Raw genomic sequence first — 21,205 nt, 5'->3', positions numbered from 1 at the left:
AACATTCCAGGTTTTCTGCACGTAAATGATTGCTGCTTCAAAACCAATGGATGATGAATGCTGAAAATAGCAACTGAATCCTCATCTTTCGTGTACCAGTTGTCAGGCACACACTGACCCGAACAGCTAGTGAGGAAAGAGATTTGCAACAACTGTCATCCACTGCAAGCAGCCAAAGTGTGACTTCTTCCAAGAGGAAGGAAATCAGTAGGGAAAAAACAGTACTTCTTTGATGCGATCCTGTTGCACACAAACAAATGCACATGAAATTTGGCTCCCCTAAGTACTGTAAGGCTCAAAGAACACGAAACAGTTTCCTTGCTCAGTATTCATACCCAGGACAGCATTAGCGCTTTTTTAGATCTCTCGCAGGCAAGCTGTATATGTCGTTTCGAGTAAAAATTATTTTTAATGCCTTTCTCTCTCTGCTCCTATGGTATTTTCTTGCTGACAGTCACCCACACTTCCAAAACTTGTGTTGCCATGTCCTTCCTCCTCTCCATCCCTGCTACTCTGCCTGTCAGCATCTGAATTATTCCCCTTCACTCTCTCCAACAGCAAGACACAGGCGCTCACAAGAGACACTATGTCCTCAGTCACAGTTTGGGAGGCTGGAGCAGTAGCTCTTCTACAAGATAAAATGTTGCACTTGAAGAGAAAATTCAGTGATGACCTGGAGAACACGCAGCAAGCTCAGCAAGGGTGTTCAGAAATTTTAAAATCATACAATCATTAAGGTTGGAAAAGTCCTCCAAGATCATCAGTTCCAACCTTCAACCAAATACTAGCAAAGCTGCTAAACCATATCATGAAGTACCACATCTATTCATTTTCTGAATACTTCTATGGATGGTGACCTCACCCCCTCCCTGGGCAGCCTGTTCCAGGGCTATGCTGAAAAATCACTCTAGTCACTAGAAGTCATTACACGTCTTTGTGTGACCAAATATTGTTTTTTACTTACCTGGATTATTTTACTTTTTGGTAGAATTAGGATTTCATAAAAATTGGTTTTGACCTAAGTCTGTAGCAAGTTCCATTTTTTTCCTGCTAAAAAAATAAAATTATAAAAATGCTTCCTGGAATCTGTCTGACATATCTATGGCAAGGGTTGAGGATAAAGTCTAACTTTGTCCATCACAAATGTTTCCCAGCTACATTTTAGGCCTTCTGTATATTCTATAAGAATTTTGCTTAACAGGAATCTGGGAAGGAAAAGTGGTGCACTATCTTTTAATTTGGAATCCTCTGAGAAAATACTTCTTTTGTTTGATTCACAGGTGAGTGAGCGATCATCACAGAGGAATGTAAGCACTGGGTTTTATCTCACCTATATGTTAATATTTCTTGCTGCTTTTTCCACCAAGTTAAGCTTGCTTTGCTTTGTGTGTCCTCAGACTATTTCAGTGAAATGGCAGTACATCATCATTAGTTAATGATTGTGTTGCTGGACTTCAGAGCTGACTCAGAATAAATTTTTGCAATCCTCAAGGAGGATTCCCTTGCCCTCCTTAGTATTGTTCAGTATCTGCCCTTAAATAGGGCTATGGCTACAATCACCTGTGACTGCGTATCAGACAAGTAGGTAAGTTAAAGTAGGAAGATAGTAATGACTTTGAAGACAAGTGGTATCTGTTTGATTCCTTAGACCAGACTGATTTCAGTAAAGAAAAATTTAAAGCAGAAGTTGCTGTCTAAAAGGGGTATCTGCTGTAGTGTGTTAATACATTTGTGGAGCAATCTTTCATGCACATAATTGGGCAGCTTGTGAGGGCAGTTATAGTGCCTCCACTATATATAATGGACAATACTGCAAGAAAAAATACCAAAGAATTCTAGTTTCTTGCCATAGGAAATAGTCTTTTAAGGCCTCAGCATAAATATTTGTAAGATACCAAAATATGCTTAACTTAAATTGAAAATGTTTATTCTGTACAACATTATTAAAAAAAAAAAACAAAACAGACCCAAACAACCCACCCCACAAATCTGCTAACGTGATATCCTTTGGGTAGGAAAAGTGACACAGGGTGTACAACTGATGTGTGTCAGAACATTAGTTTTATGCATTTATGCATCTTATGGTGGGGCAGAAGGAAGGGGGGCATTTCTTGGAGACAGAAGAATTTTGGGTGGTCACAAATTTTACAGCTGATAGCTTGGAGCATGGCGCAGCCTGTGCTTGGCAATTCTGTGGCTAATGAAAGCCAGGGTAGGTGTGACTCTTCTATGAATCTCTCTTGATTCTTAAAGTGAACAACATAAATTCTTACAATGAATAACATGACCATGACCAATGATAGCTGGATGTGGGATTGTTTGGGTTTTATCCCTCTCATTCTTCAGTATGAGTTCTAAAGATAGTAAAAAGGTTAAATTGACCACTGTGGACATGCATATACCAATTTGTTTTCACTAATTATGTTTTGAATAACACTTTTCAGTTAAACCAGTAAAACTCTAAGTTTAAACCAGACCTAGGTTAATGAAGGGGGGGTTTGGTGCTTAAATAAAAGGTTTGAAAAAATGAATGTACACACAAAAAACTTGACACAATTCTTCATCCTCCCTCCCCCCTAAAAATTAAAAAAGGAGAGTGTCTATGCTATCGCAGGTGCCATCTCACAGTTTTCTACTGGTTAGGTGTAAATGACCCCACAGTGGCCCAAACCAATGGGAAAAACACTGTTTTGTGGGATTACTTGTCAGTCAGTTTAGCTGCAAATTAATGGGGGCAGGAGTGATCCAGCTGGCAGCAGCCAGCTGCACCTCGACCCAGCTGTTCTGTGAAATCACAGCACTGGCTGGAAAATCCAGCTTTGCTGGTGATGCCTAAGTGAGACATTCTTCCTGAGCAGCCAGGTGAGGCAGGCAGACCACACTTTGTTACAGAGCTGACGAGAGAAAGCAGTAATTACACAAACACGAGATCTATTACCTGACCGCTGCTGTAAGATGAATCTAAGGTGTCATGTGGAGCGAGGCAGTCCATTAATTTTCCATTCCGCCGGCAGCCCAGGTGCACCAGGTCTCGGCAGTGAGCATGGCAGGTGTACTTGCAATCTTAAAAACCCACACACAGACACCAGGAAAAAAAAGAGAAAAAAAAAGAGGGGGGGGGCGGAAGAAGAAGAAATGAAAATGTTGTTTAGAAATGAGGTTTCTGCAGGCAGAACTTAGTAGTGAGACACATTCTGATTTGCTATGTGACCTCAGAGAAATAAGCATGTCTCAAGTGAATTTCCCCACCCGTATCAAAGATAATAATAGCTACACAGTGCTGGAGATGTAAATTCACCGGAGCGAAGGTGACAGACAGTGCAGCACACCTCCCAGTGTCACACTGACAGGCCTGCAGTGGAGCAGCTCTTTACTTAGATCAGGGCTGCCTCAGTGAGATGGTCCTGCAAAAGGTCCGTGCCGCAAACTAGGTATTAGCTGTTGCAATGTAAGCACAAAAGGGGCAGTTCTCAGAAAAGACACAACATTTTTGACTTACAGACAAAAAAGTTCTACCCAAATAGAATTACTGCTACATGGTTTTTCATGTTTTAAGCTCTAGGTGCTCATAAGAATATGCACATGAATATTGAAAGCAGAATGAGTGGCTTATCTGAACCTGGTAAATCCCATAGTTGCCTTCAGTAACAATTCAGAAATTTCACTTGCTGGCTATCAAAGTCAACTAAGACAGCTATTAGAAATCTAAATTCATTATAACAGAGGCAGATGGCCCCATCTCTAGTAAGAAATAGGTGATTCATGCACCCTCTAATCTCAAAGAAAGAATCACTTTAAGAATATTTGCAAAACCAGGCTGTATTTGCTTTGAAGCCCTGTTGTGTTTGCTCGTTTTCTGTGTAAGCTGGGCAGAGTTCATGATGCCATCTTTGTCTAGTACTGAATGTTACTTTCTATTTTTAGGTTTTATATTGCTTATAATTTTGCCAAAGAGTAACCACTTCTACTTCAAGTTTCCATGCTGGGGAACATTATGCTGTTTGTTTTAGGACATTTCGGCTAAAACAATTCAGCCATTTCCAAGAATGACTTTTAGAGAAAATGCTTTCATTTTTTCTAACTAAACTACACTTTCTTTTTTCGTTGTTGTTACAAAGCTTTACACTTTCAAGATTTATAGCAAAAGATGAATTCGGGATGGGCTTTTCTGCTCCCTTATCAGTCTCTCAAAAATTTCAGTTTCCCTTATGTTTGATTAAATTCCTGTTGCAATTCCTGAAAAATAAATTCTTTAACTTTCCCATTTCCAATCCATACCCATCAGTGGTGTTAAGGAGGAAGACAGCAGCGTGTTCCCTGAAATGCTGTTCCTCTTGGCTAGGGTTTGGATCTTTAACGTAAGATCCCTGTACCATCAGACCATTTAAAAGTGAAAATTATAATGTGGATAAGGTGTAAACCTGCAATCACATTCCTGTGCCTGATACAGAATTTATGCTACACTTGCATTAAGGCAAGATTAATTGTATTTATTTGGCACAAAGTTAACCTGTCAAAACTTTTTCAACACCAGCAACCCAGCATAGTGAGTCCATCCTGGATCAGCACTCTGAGGCAGATAACTGGGGTATTTCTGATCTTAAAACAGACTGACTACATCACAACAACTATATCACAACAATATCACTGTATCTCAAGTCGCACTCCTCTTGAGACATCAGCAAATATCTTCCAGCTAATTATGGGTTACAAAGGACCCTGTTGCAGTATAAATCAAAGCACTGAAAAAAGACTCAAACTCTCTAAAATGGTCACTGTATTTAATGCAGAATTTGAAACACATAAAGCAAAACAGGCAGAAGACTATGGGGAAAAATAAAAAAAGAATGGTTAAGGCAGCTGTATGGTGCCCAAGAGAAATGACAGCTGTCCCTACATCCTTGTTTGGTGCTGGCAGGCCATGTCAGGCTTGCTCCAGTTGCTGTCCAGTTTCTCCTGGGTTCTGCATTTGAGTTCCTTTATCCAATTGTCAGTAAACATGGAGTATTCCCAACTGCAACTGAAGTCAGGGAGAGCTGTGCTTTTGACTCAAATGAGGTTTTCGCAGGGCTCTGTTCTATGCTTACATAGCTGGGATTATTTTTCAGATGACTCAGGCATCTCATGAAATTCTGGAGGAGACAGAACACTCCTTTCCATGGACCCCTTGAGAAAAGAAGTATTTTGTCTTTGTGAAGGGACCCTGTAAGACACAGTGGAAAAGCCAACAGGAATAAATAAAATTTGGAGCCATTGTTCATCAGGTGAGGGAACAGGCAGCTCCAAAAAGCCGGGATGGGAGCACTTAATTAAAAATTACATTACAGGGCATAAAGAAGATCAAATGAAAGTAATATTTGAATTTTTTTTCCTTAATTTCAGTGTTCTTTACTTTGCAAGCTCAGTTATCTTCTTTAGAAAAAATGCTTATGAGATTGCACTGTATGTCCACCTTTCAATTCACCCCCTGTAGTTCTGACAAAGCTGAGCATTTCAACTACATATGGTCTAAAAGCTAATTAAGTTTTATGAAAATTATCTCCTGGCTAAAGGAGGGAGATCCAAACTAACACCCACTCTCAGGGCAAAGCTGGCAAAATTCAGCCATTACACCATTGTCTGTCAATGTCTGGACAACCAGCTACTGCATATCACCTGTGTGGTGAGGAGGTTATGGGGAATGGGGCACAAATCTGTAGGACACCAGGGTTCGCTAATTTCCCAACTTCCTATGACTATGCAAATGCATGTACTGAGCATTCACAAAGAGTATTAGGAAAAAATCTGTTAGCTAAACAGTGTTCTGAAGCAGGATTACTTATTAAGTTAGGAAACATTATCTCTTAATGCTATTTTGTTTTTCATTTATATTAATTTTCATTTGTGAGTCCATAATGTCATTTGCAAGACAAGTCCATAATTTCCACCTGGCTATTATAGGCATAGTTACAAAAAATCTGAAAGCTTTGTCTCTAATAAATCTTCATCTCTAAAATTCTTTCAACCTTAAGATAGATTTTAACATACTGTTTATAAGTTTATAAGTTTAATAAGAAAGATTAGAAAAAGGATGGGTTTTTTTCTAAAACAGTGGATCTATATATGATCTATTTTTCATATGTGTTTTAGCTTTAAATACATTATTTCATTCCAATTGTGGCATACAGTGTTTCACAAAGGTCTAGACAGCATCAAATTTTAAAAATACCTTTTTCTGGTAATCCTTTACTGGAGCACTCCCAAAATTTCCATGAGTTCAAAAAGTAGCTATAATTCTGGAAAGACTGTTTTGGTCATTAGATCATGGATTGCCATATCATTTCTGCTTGGAAAGCAATCAGAACCAGGTGCTCTTTCCTGATGTGGTCTGAAATGAATCCTGTTCTTTGAAATCAGAGCTCTGGGAGCTTTAACTTAGCACATTTGATAAAAGCATTCACTGACACCTAGAAAAACTAATAGTTTTATTTTACTGATGCTCAGACTGTCATGTACGCTGACTTCATTTATGAAAGTGATGCATCAATGCATACTGAATATGCATAATTGTCCTGAATTATTAGGAAATGCAAAGTATCTATTTATTAAACATATAAATATTATGCTTTAGAAGTTTAGTTGTCAACTACTGAGACATAATGAAGCACCTTATGATTTATTATTCTATAGCAACAATGGCTTGACTGGAGTCATAGAAAAAAGTAACTTATACTATTGCAAGAAGTCAACACTCCTCCTATCTTGCCCTCATAGGGGTGAATTGTGAGGCTTCAACATGTTCATTTTATATGAATGGACCCCACCTGATATTTGGGTTTTCTTCACCCAAAACTTGATTTTGCCTGAAAGCTTGTAAATAGCTGTTACCATAACTGATTTGCTCCAGGGCAGTGCAGCAGAAAATAAGTGAAGGAACAGGCAGGAACCCAACAGATGCTCCAACATCAGACCCTAGTAACTAAGTGTTAGTCAATCCAGCAGAGGCAGGCAGAGGCTCAGTAGCAAAATCTCTCTATCCTGCTCTGGTCTCCCCTGCCTAGGAAATGTGTGATTTCATTTCTATGATGGCCCAGACAAATTTAACTTCCAAATGGATATGCAGAATGTATGTTGTGCCTGAGCAACTGAAGCACATGGAAAGTTCAAAGCCAAATTTGTATTACCTTTGCATTATTTATTAACCACAGTAAGACTGAAGAAGTCTTTAGAAAAGTGTGAGGGGATATACAACTTGATCCTACTACTGTGTTGGGAACTTAGCAAGTAAAATCAGCTTTACATGAGAACCTGTGGCTTGGCTCCCAGCAATCAGAAGAGTTTATTGCTGTACTTGCTCTATGGAAAGTATGCCTGTAAAGCTTCTTGGAAAAATTATTCAAGCTATGTAAGGTGCTTAGTGCTTTAGTTTTTAATCCATTTTCAGCCAGCAGGTAACAAAAGGAAGGACAATGAAGTTCAGCAATATTTCTCCTGCAAGAAAGAATTGAACTGTGTTTTTTCTACAATACATTGATTATCAGCATGTCACATTTCAGTTTTTGCTTAATGTATGTTGTGTTGCTCTCTTTTTTGCTGATGCTCAAATGTCTACATTCTAGTTTGATGCTAAAGTTACTACAAAGATCTTTTTCAACAGTTTCACTCGAATCTGTAACGGAATGAGAAACCTATTTGAATAAACAGCCTTCAGAAAGCTCTAAGCACAGCTACTAGGAGGTGGAGATCTGCTGTTTTATCTCCATGAAATACTCTTTATTTCTGCTTGTTTGTTTATCTGTTAGCTACACTTAACATCAGTCTGAGATTAAAATAAAATTTTAACCATATTTCCCAATTAGTGATTTTTAAGGGATCCCTATTATTACAGATAAGAGAGGATTTCTGAGGTCCTTATGGCTGTCCTTTCCCTCGAGGGATCTTTGTGTGTATTTTGTGCTCCTTCCCCATTGTGGAGCTTCACAAGGCTTAGATCAGATTGAAGTCCAGCAAAGCCCACATCTTCCAAACTCCTGTAAAGCTGCGACTGTCCACAGGTACCACTTAAGGTCTTCTGCTGTGTCTCTGTAGACTCTGCTCTCAATAGGTACAATGGCCATTCACAGCCATAGGTCATGAGGCCCTTTTTGGGATACACACTTCCCATGGAGAGGATCCTCTTATCATTTTCCCAAGGACAGGAAGACCATAGAGCTGGCTTAACTTGCTGTCTAGGGAAACTCTCCAAGAAGCACTTGAACTGCAGACCTATCAGGGTCAGGAGCCCTGGCCTGGAAATAGGATAAGCTCCTGCAACAGTCTCTATTAGGAGCTACTCATGGTGATTGAGATAAAATTAACCAGAGAGCCTATGGCACAGACCTGCAACATGATGAGTTCATATATTTGGATCTCAACTGAAGACAAGTGCTTTAATCAAACAGTCCAGGATCCAACACAAATGCTTGTGGTGTTTTTGTTTGCCAAGTGTCTTACCAAGCTGGAATTTGGGTACTGCATAAAAAAATTGCCATATTACTCACCAGTTTCAGATTCAGAGTTTTTAGATAACAGTTTGTCTATCATCTAGGCAGGCAACAACCTGACTCTGCCACATGCGAAGAACATTACATTGGTAAAGGAGGAGGGAGTGATCAGCCTTTTGGTGAGAAGAAAAGAAAACACTTCCCTGAGTGAATCACTAAGTGAGAACTTCAAGGGAGGCCCAAAGGAGAAAAGGAGGTATAAAAATCAGCAACCTGCATGAACCTGGGACTGTTTGATGTCCTTGCCACCTGGGAACTCAGGGACCATATTTCTGATTTCATGCACCAGATGGCAAATAATTGGTTAATACATAAATTCAGCTTCCCAACTGCAAAACAGGAAAGAATGACAGGTATTTTAGATTAAACAGCCTAAACTGGATTTTTTTTTTTCAGTTTCTGATGCTGGTACCTTTATAAATCTCAAAAATACTGTCATCTATTTTGGAGCCTTTAAATACTTCTTTTTGGTATGAACTCACGTTAACCTGGTTTGTGGCAGATGGTTTGCTAGATAACATAAACACCAGGACACACGCGTTCTGTGTCATGGTCATCCTTAGCCGGGGGGGAGGTGGTGAGGCAGGCTGGCCAGGACTGCCATCCCAAGGCAGCCCACCAGCCTTTCCGAGAAGTGGAAGGAGACATTGCCATCTAGCTGCACGTTGAAAAACTGGGATGTAGGTGTTTGCATGGATGAAGCATCTCCGAGAGACCACTGTCAGCCAGATAAGGTTGCTGGCACCTGCCACAGAGAAGGTCCCTGACTAAGGGAGGATTCTCCACTCTTGGTGCCAGTGACTGTAAAAACCACGAGAAAGGTTAACTATTCAGCTACTGAAATCTACACTGGTTCTCAGACGCTTAAATGCCTCTGAGCACCTGGCCCTAAGTGACATTGGAGCATAAATCCCATTGATTTACTCTGGAGTATTGAAGAATTAAAATCAATTTAATTGGTTAGTAAAACTCTTTTGTATTTTTATCAATCTGATGACAATTGAGTTTTCTCCCTCCTTCCAGTGCTTGCCAACAGGATCCAGCTAAGACTTGTCACAGGAGACTCTTGCACAAACCTGGGATCCTACATAACCAGCCTACAAACAGGCTTCTGCTCCTGAAAACTACTACACCTCTTTTGGCCAGATACTGCTCTGCATACAGTCCTGTTTACAGTCACCACTCCCACAGAAACAGAACACCCAGTGTTTGCCAGACTGGCCTGAAAATCTGTTTGCGAACAAGGCTGAAAATATTTACCTCATTCAATTGGGGTATGGGTTAAAATATAAATTTACAATAGTGGAAATACTTTAAAAACAAAAGCCCAAGACAAGATAATTCAAGTAGTGGTTATATTTACTTTTCACAATCTCCTTTATCTATTTCAGCATTGCACCTAGCTGGAGAGCTGGACCACATCCCCTCCTCAGGCTATTCCATGGCTATTGTGATTTTGGGAGCTCTTAGATATGCCAGTTTCTGGGAGGCAGACTGAGAGATACACAGCTGATCTCCCCCTCCCCCAGAAGCCTTACAGTCTCCTCCATGTAAGGACTCCCCTGAAGGTACATGGGCACAGGAACACCATGCAAAAATGCATGTGAGGGTGAGGGAAAGGAGAGGCCTCGTTTCTCCTTTAGTCCTCTTGATATATACACATCTATGGCATTCTTTAGTTTTTTTAACTTCCAGGCTACAGCCTAAGAAGCAATTTCCTTGGGCTGATTACATTGCTTTTGCCCCGAGCTTTGAGACTAAACATGAAACAATGAAACTGAGAAAAGAGGGTTTCAAGCAAGCAAGCTTCTCCTCCCCATGTATCTGGCTAGTTTTCTGAGGTCCCTTTTTAGGGACTCTGTCATCTGATCAAAACCTTGAGATAACCTTAAGATTTGGTGGATTTTTTAAATACCCTGTGGCACTGCAATTCCTACCGTCTGCTGGAGCTCCACACATGAGGGTGGTGAGACCTGGTAAGACTCAACCTGTTAGTAAATGCAAAAGCTAACAAATCATAACCACACTTGGCAGCAAAGGCAAAGGGAATGACTAAGTGCTCAACTCCTGCTCTTCTCTCTTTCCAGAGAAGAGACCTCAGAGAGACAACTGCTCTTTATGGCCAGCAGACAGAGCCGATGGCTCCTACTCTCTGTGCCACATAGGGGTGGAGAGGCCAAATTCCTCTGTGCAGTAACTTTGAACAACGAATTAGAGACGAAACTTGGCAGGTGCCTTAAGGTATCACCATGTCTATCCTTTCGTGACAAATTTCTGAGAGTGCTTTTTGTACAATTGGCCCAGTGAACCACACGCCCATCCCACACAGGCTCATAAGCTACAGAAAATCTGATGGACCCGGATAGTGACAGGTTTTACTGACCACAGGTACCAGTGAAAAAACCAGAATATCACATAGGAACTGTATTTATTCTTCGGTTCAAGAGCAAACAGATTGCATTTCTGGAACAGAAAACAAATCTTATTCTTCATTTCTGAACTGCAGTGAAGTTATGCCACACACACGAACAAGTGCCCTGTAGATAAAATCCTAGATTTGACCTGCCCTAGATATCAGCTTACAATAATTTATTTACATTTAATTTCCTACAGAACTATTGATTTAAGCTTACTTACGCAAGACTGCAATAGTTGTTAGGTATTTCTACAAATCATTAAGCAGCACAGGGGAAAAGCAGAGGGCTGAGCCCCTGGCCAGCACCCAGCTGTACCACACAGCAGCTCCCCAACGAGTTCTGGCTGCTCCACCTTTTCCCACCTGCTCCATAAGGCCAAGCAGTGTCCTGGCATTGCACTGAGCTACACTTGCAGCAGCGATGTGGCAGCAGAGTGGCTAGAATGGTAAAAGGGCAGCTATGGCCTCTTTCCTCTGACAAACCTGTCCACAGGCATTTGAATCCCAGCTACCAACCTAATCCACCAGACCCGGTAAATTCTACCAATAGTCTAAAAGCAGCTCAGGTTGTCTTTAAATTAAATTCAGTTTTCATATGGAAACCACAAAATGCAGCAGCCCAGAGCACACGCTGAATTCCCAACTTCTGAGGGAACAGAGCCTGAATGAGAATGGAGATGTGGGTCTACACAGATTCTCACACCTGGTTTTCCTTTTGTGGTGGCTTCATAAAATGCATTTGAAATCCACCTTTGACAGAATCAAAGGCATTACATATTACATTCAATAAACACCTGGCTCGGGAACACATTGCTGCATACACTTCTGCACTGCAAATGTGATGAAAAGAAATAGCAGAATTTCTGTTTAAAAAGTAAAAAAATTCGTGCAAAGTATTTATGCAGTTCCACCATGTGTCATGCTGGTATCTTGGGGCTTCCAGTTGCTTTGACTGTTATCCCCTTTCCAACGTTAAAAACCTAAACAAATGGGTAGAATATCCCTCCCACATAAAAAACCAAAAGTGAGCTTTCACTTTTATATGCAAATGCAATAAAAATACTGCTTTTTGAAAGCATTTACTCTAGTGCCCTCTATTGCTGAATCCCCAAAATAGCCAGCATTACAGATACCCACAAAGCAGCACTTTGTTTTCCCTTTAGGAGAAACACAAAAAACCCACAAGAACAGGAAAGAAAAGTATAGTTTAGGTCTGTCCATTTCTACACTCCCAGAACTGTGAGTTCCTGACCAGACCTGAGTTACCAAACTCCCCCTTCTTGCTGGAATTAGTAACAAACAAGAGTTCAAATTCACAGAGGAGATGGATCATAGCAAAACAGTTCTGAGAACTCGGAAGAGCTCCCTGCTTTACCTGGCCACAACACTGGGAGTGGGAGTTAATGCTGAAGAGCTGCTGAAGGATCAATGATCACTCCATTAGAGGAGTTAAACAGCAGTTATATCCCAGCAGAACAGAAGCCAGAACTTTAACTGACAGATCACATGAAATTTCAAAGCTTGGACTTCCCGCCAAACAAAACCTGTAGTCTCTTCTGTTTAAATGTGAGAGGAGAAAAAAGTTGAACCAAACCCATCAAATTAAATGAAGCTTAATACAAAAATAGTTGCACTTGGGCAGATCACCTCTAACACTGGGTACAGCTCAATTCTAAACATGCTTTTGTATGCTGCATCCAAGCTTGGTCTATGTTTACTTATCAAGCTCTTATGTTACATTATCTCTTTAAAACAGGTAATTCCACACTACTAATTTATTAATGTTACTCTTCATAAATGACCAATCCACAGCTTTTATTTCAAGTGTTATAGGTCATCATGCCAGCCCTGATAGTGGATCTTGAAGCAGCTGTACTGGAGACACGCTTACTTTAATGCGCAACAGTTGGTCATTGTCTTTTCTTCCGCTTGTCTTCCTACTAGCACTGAGGGCAGCAAAGAGGTACAGCAGAGAGAAACAGCATCTTCCAACTGCTTTTTTTTGGCATTGGCGAAAGAAACAAGAAATGTAGCAGAAGTGAAATCTTCTGAAATAGTTCAGAAGAAGAAGCCCGCAATAGACATAGAGGGTATTAGCAACTATCTCCTGGTGATACTGAAATTCTGCATGTGTTACATTCACTTTGGTAACCTTCATCCATGCAGCAATTGAGCCCATGAGATGTAATTCAATCTCTGGACAGACTTTTTTTTCTTATCTTTGTTACAGACTTATGAAAATTCTTAATAGCTTTACAGGTACAAATCAGGATTTTCCTTTGGATGGGAGACAGATTAGACAGAGATTTGTCTTGTCTAATTTAAAACTGGTAGAACCAAGGAGAAAGAAATTTACTGGGATGACACCGTATTCATCTCATCTAGGTATCTGAGAAATGGAATAAATCAACATGATGCAATTTGCAAAAGCCACATGACTGGCTGTGAATGAAAACCACTATACAGACAAACATGCTGTGGACTATTGGACGCTAACAGAATGCACTTCCCTTGGAAAAGTTCAGACTCACAAGTAACAGAAAAACTAAACAGTTATTTAAGGGGTGGAGAACTACACAGGAATCAACAACAGCAAGAGAGGCATTCATATTCCCTAGGTTTCATCAGCATTGCACTTGAAAAACACAAGAACAGATGGACTGAGTTAGATCAAAGATCTACCTAGGCCAGTAGCCTGTCTTGGGAAGAGCCTGCCAGAAGACGTTTAGGGAACACATCTGCAAGAAAAAGGGCACCTTAGGAGTGATATTTCCCCCTTTCTATTCTCTCTGTGCCTTTCTATTCTCTGGCAATCTGCAACTTAAAGCAAATAAACAAACCAGAGGCTGTTTTTGCACCTTTTTATTTAATATCCCTTGATGGCTATTTCCTCCATGAATTTATCTAATCCCTTCTTGAACAAATACAAGTCTTCTAGTTTCTAAACATCCTGTGCCAGTCAGTTCCACTACTGAGTTATGTACTTGCACATGTACATGAAAGAGTCACTTGCTTGGCCATTTCATGATGTAGCCCTGGCTTTTACACTATAAGAAATGGTAAATAACTTTGCTGTTTGCAATTCTCCACACTGCTCTTATTAGTAGGAAAATATATTCTATTGAAGCTGCCTCTTATCAAGGGAAGAAGCCCTGTAGGAGTTTACTAACCTCTTCAATAATTCAAAATGTTTGCTTTTATCTTCAAATACTATTATACCCTTTTTAAGAGGGCAGGATGACCAAACTGCTTCATATGATGTGCATATGCACAGCACAGTTTTCTGGTGTTTTACTTTGTTTTTTGAACATTGAAGGTAAGTCTCTTCAGAGAAATGTCCACCTGATTAACTCTGTTTTCCGAGTGATAAAAATTAAAGTAGAAGCCACTGCTCTATACCTGCAGTCAGCATTTTCCCCACATGGTTTAGATCATATTCATCCACACTGAGCTATGTTTTACTATATTTACTCAGTATGATGTGTTTCTTCTACTGCATTCTACAATTCACTTTAAGTGATCCTGATGACCTGGCAACACTGACATCCCACACCCATCTTTTTTATTTTGTTAACAGATGTTTTTATATTACAGATGCTGGCACAGCTTATTTTCTAACTACATAAGTGGACTTCTAAGCAAATCATACAAGGCAAATTAAATTAAAATGAAAAGAGATAGGAAAGTACATGTAGAGATGCTCTTGAAAGGAGACTAGAAACTAAAATCATGCTTTCACAACACAAAGGATCTTTTCATGGCACACTTTCATCAATAATCCATGTGTTCTTACACAGAACGAAGATTGGACATAGGCTTTTCAATGATGATCAAAAACAATCAAATGGGTTGAAATATCTGAAGCAGATTAAACAATATGAGTTGAAAGGTCTGCACACTGACGGTCTGATGGTAAAATGCCATCGTCTCCTATCTGCTTCCAGTCTTCTGCAGCATCCCACCCCCCTCTAGCACTATGTAAATCATATCCATGAAACAGATGTTCAGGAAACAAAAAGCAGTCTGAAGAAGTTAGATCTGAAGTCCTGGTTACCCACCCCAGCAGGTCTCAGCAAGATGAGACTTTTCATTGCTGGATTCACGCCCCAGAACAGCCACCTGCAGTCATAATCTCATTTTGTCTGCTACTGCATTAAGTTTAAATATAACTGATTTATATCCAAGCTGGCTTCCACTGAGACAGTGTCCTTCTGCTCCCTCTCCCAAACACAGCTAATTAAGCCTTCAAATTATATTCCCTTGGGGGCAACCATCTTGTCAACATGTGAGCTTGAATGCTTCAGAGATACAGTTCCCAAATGTCTCTACACTCTATTTATCATCTGTGTTAGGCCAAAACTCTGTCCATCATTCCCAGAGATGGCCACTCTCCCTCTGAGTACCCCTCTGCAAGCTTGGCCTGCAAGGGCCGCACTGAACCCAGGTACTGCAAGGGCTTCAGTGAACTGTGGGGATGACCAGGTGAACTTCCGTCTGCTAAAAACACAGGAGACTCATAGGTGCTCACTGGAAAGTTACAGTATCCATGCAGGACACACAGATCTGACCATAGGGACTGCATAGTTGTGGCACACCGCGGCCCTGAGGGAGACAGGGAGGCAATGGCTCTCACCAACTGGCTTTTGACAAGAGCACTGAAATACAGTGACATTATCTGTTCATTAGTTTCCTGGCTATGTAGTCTCCCAAATGAAGGTATGCTGCCTCTACATACCCAAATTATTCCCAGAATAATCCAGTTAAAGAGGTCACAGAAGGATGTGGGCACTGACAGCATAAGCCATCATATGTTAGTTGGCCAAATATGAAAAAAAAGTTAATTTACAAATATTTTAACCTAAGACAATCTAAGTTGACATACTGAGCTAACATTGTCCTCCCATCCCATATGTGTTATAGATCTATTTTGTCAGCTGGATATATTTTGGAGAGGGAGATGAAAGGTTGACTTTTCGTACTGTATGATCAGTTAAAGCTTAATATGTTACTTATTTGAGGAGGTAGCAAGTTTAAAGCATATCATCATACCCATGTAACGATTTCCACTTATTTTGCATAACACATATGCATAAATGTAATTTTATATTGGGTGCTTGACCATTCTGACCAAAAGTCCTTTGAAATCAATAAAAATATTCCAACTTTAACATTACAGGGGGATTAAAGGAATAACTCAATAGAGCAGAAAAGTTGCAAAAAATGTCAACCAACAGCAATGGGTAAAAATCAACTTCCAGCTGCCTGAAATACAGTTAAAGATTTTGTCAATAAATTCTCACTTTCTGCCCTCTGAAAGAACCTTGCAATGTACCTAGTAGAAACAGTAGCTCAAAATGATGAGAATTTTCACCAGACGAGAGCTAGGAATAAAGGTCTTCATAAGCCAGCAGAATTTGGCAACAAACATGACACAAAATCACCCATCTCAGACAGACTTGATTCCTGTAGTGATTTACTTACTATAAAGGCTGCAGAACAAGCAGGGTTTGCCACTGGGGCAGTTTTGCAAAGTTAAAAAAAAAAAAAAAGACAGCAAGAATTATGCTTTTTATGTTTTCAACAGGATATTATGGGATTCTTTTCTGAGCAGGTCTAAAATCTGGTTTTGTTTTGTGTAAGCCTGAAAAATAACATAAAAGTTTAAATCAGTGCAGATCATAAAATAATCTCTTCCAGGGGGGTGCATTAGTCGCGTAAGGAGAAACTGCATGACACAGTAACAGTTGTGAGATCTGAGCCACAAAATTATCTCAGACTAATCCCTAATTGTTAAAAATTATCTTAAACCCTGAAGGAAGAAGATTTATGTGTCTTTTCAAAGCTTTTATTGTAGCTTCAATTATCATAATATTGAATATTCTTACTTTTCCAGACCCTCTTTAAATCTTGTTACATTCCTGACCTCAGCAGCATCCTCTGGTAATGAGTTCTACAATTTAATTACATGCTGAATTTAAAATAATTTTGAAAAATCCTTTTATCTGCTTTACATTTGTCACCCCTCACCTTATTCCTCTGCTGTGAGACAGAGAAAACAAGAGTTACTTGTCTATTTTGAATTTTGCGTCACTGCTTTCTATAGTCTTACCATGGCCCTCCATGAAGTTTTTTCCAATTCCTTTGTCTTTCAATATCTCTCCCCGTACATATGTACTTTATCATGATAAAATTTCTAGTCACATGATGTGCCAACATAAATTCCCCTAAGATGTTGTAGGAAAATATTCAAACATATTTCAAAGAAATAAAGGCTCCAGAACCCTAAACATCGTATCCCTCAGCTTAAACCTCTTATAAAATGGTATGCATGCTTGATTAAACTAAATGCTGTTAAAAGGTTATCAGCTACATTTAGTATATTCTGAATCATGTCTAAGGTATTTTTTTAATCCTTCAGTAAGTAATTTAATCAAAATCAGGTACCGAAGAACACCCACAAATTTTCTTCCTTCTTTTAGAACTTAGAAAGGAGCACGTTAGCTGTAAGCAAAAGTCTGTGGTCAACAATCCCAAAGTATCCATCCAACGACAGGCTGAAAAGCTAAGAATTTTAGGAACAGCAACCTAATTATGCTTTGACAGCCCTTTCTAAAATTGTGTCAAATGTACCTTTCTGAACACAGTGACCTACAGCAGTACCAAATTCATTGTTATACTTAGAAACTAATTTTGTGTTTTGGCAGATTTTGTTTCTGGGTCAAGCAGAGAGGACAAGGCATGCTGAGACATGGAGTGACAGAAGCAGAACAAAACCAATAAGTCTGAGGGTACCGTGCAGAGGCACAGTGCCCATCTCTTGGTTCACGTGATGAATGATAACACACAAAATCTATGACAAAGCATAATAGAGAACATAATCTCTTATCTTCCTAACATGTCCAAATTATGAAATTTTCTCTTTTGCCATTGTTAAATTGTTACTTTATCTATTACAGCACAAGCGGTTAAAAACTGTCAGTAAGTACTACTGAGAGCTTTAATTGCCAGCTGGGTTATTCATCTGTGGAACAAGCCTAGTGACACAGAATTGTTCTGCTGGGACATCCTGGGTCCTGGCTCATCATGAATAAAAAATTCTGTTAGTGTCAATCCTGAAGTAAAACCCATCAGAAAGACAGAGGCAGAGAAAAAGTTGGATTCTAGTATGCTGGAGGCAAGGGCGAATCTGTGTGTACCAAGGGATGGTACTAGATGGTCAGTACTGCTCAGGGTAAGCTTATGTGTTGAACAACTCTCTCAGAAGGACAGAAGGGCAACTTGGTAAAGAATTACCAAAAAGTGGTGTTTCGGAGTTGAGGAAGCATGTGGGTAATTTTGTAATTCATCAAAAACTAAAGGGAAATTCCGGACACTGAAGAAAAAGGCAGAAATGTTCATGGACTTCAGGGTAGCTAAGGTTTCGTGCCACTTGCTGTCTTTGAACAGACTAAAGAGCAATCAGGAGCTGTATCTCCTCCCCTGTGAGAGGACCATCAGGACTTTAGCTTCTAGTTTATGAGACTGGCTTCTGCAAACTTACAAGAATTTTTAGTTGAATTTTCACACTGAGATTTTTTTCTGCTTGGAGTCAACCTTCTGCTAAAATGACAAATTTCCATCAAACCCACAATTTTGTGACAAATATCTCATTGCACAGGTAGCAAAGGACATATAGGACACTTCAGACACTATTTACAAATTCAGTTGAAAAGAGATGCTAAACGTACATTAAAACGGTAGTAAAAAGGCAAATCTTATTCAAACCACTAGATGTAGAGGGAGAAGGAAGGCAACCCACAAAAAGTATTATTTTTAAAGCACTCAGAGTTCACCTTGTTTCTTGTTACATGTCATGGATGCAATTATTTTCTTGCAGTACTAGGGGGAAAGATAACTGGCATGCAAACATTTTCACATGTATGTAACCAGCTGGAAATTAAAGCTCTCAATAACATTTGTTGATAGTTTTTACAGTAATAAAAGAGATGCAGGAATGATCTGATGTGTTATGAGCCCTGTGGTGACTTGATGTATTAGGAGGACCTGAGATTACCAGTATTCAAAGAGAGGTTAATCAAAACTCCAGGTTCATCAAAAAATGTTTCATACAGACTTCAATGTGCTGGGATTTCCTCCTGAATATTTGAAATCTGTGGACTCCTTCACACAGGAAGAAGTCATGTGTCATTTAGACATGGGGCCTAACAACATTTCTGTGGCAGATTTCAGATGGTACAACCCCTTTCAAGAGTCACAGATCTGTTATCTGAAGTACAACACTAAACTGCTCAGCTGTGGAACTGACCCAAATTCTACCCCATCCAAATACAAATTTGCTTCTAATGTTGCAGAATTGACAAGTTCACCATTCTGTTCCAAAGAGTCCCAATCAAGAGAAAATGGACCTTGTACCTTTAGTCCCTTTAGAACAACAGAGAGAACTCGGCTTCCTATGCTATGGCAGTGCATGTTCTTCCAAAGCCCTGAGAACACACCTCAGCCCCAGCCTTGACAGACCATGCTAAAAGGACAAAACCGTATCTGGGCTTTAAGGGTGTTTATGAGAATGTTAATATGAGAGAGGCAAACACTTTCCTGACAGGCCTGGACAAGGATCAGAGCACTGAGTTGTTGTGAGGAGCGATGCCTTTTACTAACTGGTGAGCTGAGCTGTACTGTATTGCAGCTGATAAAATGGAAGAGGAGGCCAGTGCATCACTGCTGAACACAAGCCTCTCTAAGCAGCTCATCACTTTGTGTGAACACTGGTACAATGAGTTAAAGTCTTTAGTCAGTTCAGTCCTTGCACAGCCTTCTAGATCAACTAACAGCTCAAGGCAATTCCACATAATTTTCAGGCAGTTATCTCAGTCATATTAGAGCTCCTATATACATTCCTAAGGGATAAACATGGCAAAAGCAAGATACCAAATATCATTGACGTGGATAAATTATACAGCTGCAAGGGAACTCTTTGTCTGAACAAGCCTGATGAACCTACCAGAATATTTTTACAGTTTTGTCTAATGAGCCTCCAAGAATGAAAAAATGCAAACAATTCTGGCCTGGAAAAGTTAACCAGTTCAGTGGAAACAAATTCTTTTTTTCCCTTTGTTTTTTGTTGGTTTTTTTAGCAGGACAAAAAGCCTGAAGAAACACAGCCACAGACTTACCAGGAGATTTCCAGAGAAGCTTTACTGTTCTTCTCCTCGAACTGCTCAATGATTTAGGAAACCAGTAAAAAAACCGCACTATCCTCCTGATGGTTTTGCTCAGATCATTTCTTACTGCCATGGCTGAAAGGGCTCCACAGCTACTCCAGGAACAAGAGGCACATGTATCCAGATGGAGAGAGGAAAGCCCACGAACACCCACAGCGAGTGCGCTCGCTCTGAGCTCAGCGTCAGCCAGAGCGTCTTAGGACCACCTGTTAGTCCTAAATCCCCTCCCTCTCCGTCACTCTGCTCGGAGCCCTCCAGACCTCCCTCTTTATGACAAGAAGCAGCTATATTAATAGATGCTCCAGCTAAAGAAAGACCAGTGCTTCAGAGTCTTAACCTGTTACTGTGTTTCCAATGATGTTAAGACATGTTTTCTGCAGGAAGGCTTTGAAGGGCTCCTTTGTTCATCTCTAGCTACCTTTTCCAGGCTGAAAACAAATAAACACCAAAACTGATAGCGACAAGTCCTCTTTCAAAATCCCTTAATGTAAATCAACGGAATTTTTGCTAGAGAGAGTATCTCTGAAAGACTTTCTTCTGAAGGTTCTGAGCAATAAATTTAACAGATTTCTATGGATACACATGGTGTTCAAAATGCGACTTCTTCTTAATGAATTTTAAGGCAAACATAAGAGTGAAGTCATTCACTGCCACAGTTTACTTAAAAATTGAGCATCTATCAATATATCACTATCCAAAGAAATTAACAGCATCTCAGTAGGTAGACCAGACATGCTCCAGTCATGGTACATATTAAATTGTAAATCCAGAGATGCTATTAACTAATATATGCCCTGTGCAACATTTAGCATGATTTCTAGTATACACTTTTAAACAGCAAGACTTCGTAACCGTTTCCCAAGCCTGGTTTGATTTCCTTGACTATGTGTCCAGCTTCTCACATTTGATTTGATTTTTTTTCTTCTGCTAGATCTGAATGGCCGAAATCCCTGGAGAATCAAGACTAATGTCATTACAAGACAAAGATCCTATTGTATCAGCCTTTAAACTACAGAAAGGAAGGGCTTTGTTGCACCAGCTATGTT

The sequence above is a fragment of the Corvus cornix genome, chromosome 1A (genome assembly GCF_000738735.6).
Source record: "Corvus cornix cornix isolate S_Up_H32 chromosome 1A, ASM73873v5, whole genome shotgun sequence".
Lineage (NCBI taxonomy): Eukaryota > Metazoa > Chordata > Aves > Passeriformes > Corvidae > Corvus > Corvus cornix.
The sequence above is the reverse complement of the archived record's forward strand: the minus strand, read 5'-3'. Positions refer to the sequence as shown.